Source organism: Carex rostrata, chromosome 17 (assembly GCF_964058835.1).
Source record: "Carex rostrata chromosome 17, lpCarRost1.2, whole genome shotgun sequence".
NCBI classification, from domain to species: domain Eukaryota; kingdom Viridiplantae; phylum Streptophyta; class Magnoliopsida; order Poales; family Cyperaceae; genus Carex; species Carex rostrata.
In genome coordinates, this window is record NC_135934.1 from 4,565,443 (window position 1) to 4,570,791 (window position 5,349).

Genomic DNA, 5,349 nt, shown 5'->3' on the forward strand with positions numbered 1-5,349 from the left:
AGTCATGAGGGGTGTTGCGTTGTAGGTGTTGAGAGCCAATGGTTGCCATTTTGCCTACAGTCTGGTCATTATTTTGTTTTAGAAACCCAACCTCAATATTATGAGCGCTTTTTGTTTTTGCTCCGGCAGTGTTGATTTAATTTAGTAATAAGGATTATTATAGTAGTATCTGTATGAATTTGTACCATTTGCCCCTCAAGAGAGTAACAATTAGTTATCTATATTTAAATTCATTTACTATTTCTACTAGGGCTACACAAAAAATTTGTAGTTCGTGACTCGATTCGAGTTTGATTCGAAAAAGTTCGTAAAAAATTCGATTTGAAATAGTTCGAAATGGTTCGCAAACTATTATAGTTCAAAATTCAAAGTAACGTGAACCGTTGATTTCTACTGATGACTTGAAAGTTAAAACATAAGGCCGCCCAACCATAAGTTATAACTTGTAAGTCGTAATCCTTGATTTCAGTTCTAAAACTCTAGGTGATTTTCACCTTTTGTCGTAAAAAAGTTTGTAAAAAATTTGAAATTGAGTTTGTAAAAAATTCAATTTGAAATTAATTCAAACCAAACTTAATTCAAAATTAATTCAAACCAAATTCAAACTAGAATAAGTTCGATTCGTTTGCAGCCCTAATTTCTACCATAGAAATCTAATTTAAAAAATTTCAATTTGTATACGGCTGTTATTCTAATATGGTGTTTACTAATTGGGCTTTATTTGCGTGGAGCAGGCCCAGTTCTGAAGGTTTGGATATTCATAAAAATTTATGTGAATGGTCGGAAGTCGGAAATCTATTCAATTGGTTTTTTTTTTTTAATTTTATTTTAAACAGCATCTTTGATTGATAGAAAACATATTAACAATTTTAGTTTTTAAATTTAAATAACGTTGTAAAATACCGAAATGTTGGATGAAGCTAGAATTACTGAAGCTCGTCATTAACCGCCTATATTTTATAATGAACAGCTCGTCATTTTGGTTCGTTTCGGTTCCAAATTTTTGTTATTTATCAGGCGATTGAGAGAGGAAAAAAAAATTGGGGTTCTATTGGGCACATAATGCCATAAACCGTTTTGTGTTTATGCCAAGGTGATGACTCTGAAATTGGTGCATAAACTACTCTGACAAGCTTCTAACTAACCATAAGGATCAAAATTGCAATCCAAATTAAAATTTCAGACTATTTTTGTTTAGATCCGAGCCGTCGGATCAGATTTGGATAATTCCGTCTATGATGAAATGCATGAACTCTTTTAATAATCGTGCAGATTTTGAATAGACAATTCGGGATCTAAAAGAAATATGTTACATTAGGTGTTAAAATTGAAGATATCCACAGAATTTATGATGCATTGTGCATTATACATTTTCATTAATTACAACTATCAAGTGTTATATTTTGTGGGAGGTAATTCCGAGCTCACTAGTTCAATCCAGTGAGATATCCTACCGTGTAAAATGGGACGTGTATCTTCCGTTTTAACCCTGCACGAATCTTAGAGCAGATCCCGTTTTAATCCCCACATGATCTAACGGTTAAGATGTAAGCGGGTCTGCCCGTAACGCTGCCCATCACTGACCGACCCTTTAATCTCTCCCAATTCTTGATCGTAGAGGAGAAAGAGCTAAAACCCCCTAAATCGTGAAAAAAGAGATCTGATTTCTGAATCTCTAGATGAAACCCTAGCTCTCGACTCCACTTCATACTCAGCTTTTCTCTCTTTCTAGCGCACCACACTCCATGTTTCTCTCAGAGAGAGTGACCTACCTCAGAAGGTTTATATGACATGGAAATCGGAGAGTGAAGAGAGAGGAGGTTATTACGACAGCCAGAGCCACAACTCTCAGGTGCAAAATCATGAGTTTAATTGATTCCCTCTTAGTTATTCATATCTATGATTAACTTTAAAAAATATTTATTGATTAGATTTTCTTTTCTTTACTGATACAAAACCAAACTAGCTGTGTCAGAAAGTTTGTCCTTGTGTCTAATTTTACGCTAAAGACATGGAATCTCTTGGTGCAATCCAACTTGTTTTGCTCAATTGGCCCCCTTGGATTTTGATACTATTGTGGATAGCCCCGTAATTAATGACTACAGTCAACATGTTGGCAACTTTGTTGGACTAATCCTTCTTCAAATTCGCTAAATAAAATGCATCACTGACAGTTATTGAAATTTTTATCCACTCATGCAAACATGCTCAAGAGGCAGGGTTTTATTATTGCCAATAACAAATTATACACTAAATTTGAATTGTAAACAATTTATTACATATCATGTTGTGACAAACTTTTAAGCAGATTATTCATCATTAAAAAATATTGTCAAGATTGATTAGTTGCTATTTTCAGAACTGAGCCTGGAGCCAGTCAACAATCTTCTTATCAAGTTGGAATGCCTTGGCTAACACATCATCAGAAATAGGTAGGTTTGACCCGAAGACTGCCTTTACGATAGTGATCAAGCCTGGGTTTTGGCTACTCAGACCCGCAAATGCAACAGCAGGGACATGTCCAATGTTGGACTGGAAATGTATGAGTCCCTTGGGAAAAACAAACACATCACCCTTGTTCAACACCTTGGAAAAGAGCTTGAAATCCGGGGCTGACGTCACAAAACCGACATAGAGAGTGCCCTTGATGACGGTGAGCACTTCAGTTGCTCTGGGGTGGGTGTGTGGTGGGTTCAGGCCGCCGTTGGGTGCAAAGTCAAGACGAGCAATGGAAATTCCCAGGGTGTTCAGTCCGGCAATCTTTTGGACATTGACTAGGGTGACATTTGACCCAGGATTCTTACTTGTGTCGCCAGCCTTGTCGAGGCCTGAGAAGAAGAAGTCTTCTGGTTTCACATCAGCTGGGTTCTTGCAAACTAAACCGTTCACAGTTACTGTAGAGCTATTGTCAGCAACACAGAAATCTTGAAGTGGGCTAGGGTCAGAGGCGAATGCTTTAGAGCATGCCAAAGCAAGCAAAGTGAAGAGAAAAAACGAACAGTAAGCCATTTTCTTTCAATTATCTAAACTTTTGTTAACTTGTGATGTATGTAGGCAAATTGCAAATGGCTATTTGGTTATACAATGACCAAAGATTGTATGGTTATTTATAGTAGTGGGTGCTTGAAGAGTTCCCTGCAATTTGGAAAAAAAATAAGTTAAGCTTTTGGCTAATTAGTCCAGCTTTGGAATGTTCTCTGTGAATTTGTCAAGGGATAAAGTTTTATCTTATTATACTTTGGCCATTAAATTAATGGGAGATGATGGGATGGGGTCAAAGATGTAGAAAACTTCAATCTCAGGTATGTAATATAATTAACAAAGTGTTTTTAATTAATGATCCCGCTCTTTCGGATGTAGCATTCTATATGTTGCTTTGCTGGGACCTTACCATTTACTAGTCAAACTTGTACCACGTAGAGAAGTTGGTGTAGTATGTAGAACTTGTCAATCTGTTAGCAGCCTTAAATCTTTTGATTAGTTCTCCATTAAGCACATCAGTTAAAACCCATTCCGATTGCATAATATAATTAAATATATATCCCTCATAATTTTTGATAGAGCAGTAAATTATATTTTGAATCAACGTAATTTTTAAATTGAATTATGCTTATCCATCATTGAAATATGTTTATATTTATTTTACTTAAAATGATTTGATTATTGATTATTTATTAATTATAGTGTTATTGAATGAATATTTCTAGTTAATATATATTGTGTTGGATTGTCAGAATGCTACTGTATGAATATTATTACTTTAATATTCTAATTAAGAATTTTATGTACGTTATTATTAATATTTTTGTTATTAGATATAATTAGTTGTACTTTTAAATATTTTTGTCAATGAAACCTGTCAAAATCGCAATGAATTTTAAGTACAGTAATTGATTACGGATTGAATAAAAACATAGAAAAAATCAGGCCAATGTAACCCATGTAGACCCCCTATTTGCAACTTATTTTATTGTTTTTTATTTTTTAGACAAATTCTTTAATTATGTATTACAAAAGGTTGCTTTTGGATTAACAAAATATCCATTGTTTATCCGTATTAACATAGATGTGATTAATAAAAGGAAATTTATTTGCTTCAATCAACAATTCAACACAAACTATTGTAATATTTTCATCAAACAAACTAATTCTCCTGATCTCCATCCCACTCTACCCCTATTCTTCCGTGGGAGGTGACTCATGGTGAGGCACTTCACCTGGTAGCACCATCTTCTTCCCGATCCCTTTCTAATACTCTCATCCCCATGAAAAGAGAGACCACAGAGACCAGATCTGTTTCTCGTTCCCTTTGACCACAGAGACCATCTTCTTCTCGATTCTCTTGCTTCCAAGAGACAGACCTTGTCAGATCGTCTTTATTTCTATTTGCTGGTATCTCTCTCTTTCTCTTCACGACAAGACTATGGCTGAGTTACTTAACTTTTGTTTTCACCTAGTTTGTTTAAATTTGGCACAGCATCTGGAATTCTACCTGAGCTTGCACACTGTATTTTAGGTTCTTGAACTCATAGAGAGCCCGAATATATCACATCATTACTTAAAAATAAATGTAAAACGAGGAAAAATATGAGCAATTTGTCCAAAAGTTTCATCATTGTACACCGATTTCTCTTTTTGTCGAATAAGAATAGGTATATCAAAACGAGGAAATCAAACCACTATTCTTTGATTTAATTTTCCTTGAGGCAATTAGGATATCACATTATTTATTTTAAACCTCTCTACTATTTCAAACTTAGGTAGTATTGTTTGAACTGGAAGACTCTACAAAAGAAATTATCGTTTGCTCTCAGGCAAAATCTTTTAACTGTAATGTCCTGCAATTTTAATTTGCAAGAATTTCAACATATTTGTCGCATGTCATCCATCTTACAGTACTTTGTTAATGAAATGAGTCCTTTTGACTTTTGGATGGTAATTAGCGTGCATGCTAAAAATTGGTTGGTGTTCCTTGCTATATGACTATATGATTTGAAATTCTAAACAAAGAATAACACCATGAAGAATAACAACATGAAGATTGGTCCCTTACTGGTACAGATTTGATACTGACAAGAGTGTTTCCCCCGTAACCAATTTTCTATCTCTCGCTAGACCCAGTTTTAACAATGGTGACGGTAGTGCGCTCAATGATCATAGGATTCTCACTGGACCTTCACAAAGAAGGCACAGTTTCTTCAGCAATGATGTTCAGTGATCAGATTTGCAGGAAGGCTCCATTTTTTTTTTATAAAGGCTACCTCTCGTGAACCGAGCAAGTATGATCGCCTCAATCCAGAGGAGAAGACAGCAAGTATTAATTGTAAGATACTTATGGCTTATTAAATA

General features: G+C 34.9%; 1 pseudogene; it reads right to left on the bottom strand.

Moving 5' to 3' along the window:
- Nucleotides 1–2,180: 2,180 nt before the first annotated feature.
- On the bottom strand, nt 2,181–3,009 carry LOC144568694 (putative germin-like protein 2-1 pseudogene; annotated as a pseudogene).
- Between the last annotated feature and the right edge of the window lie 2,340 nt (nt 3,010–5,349).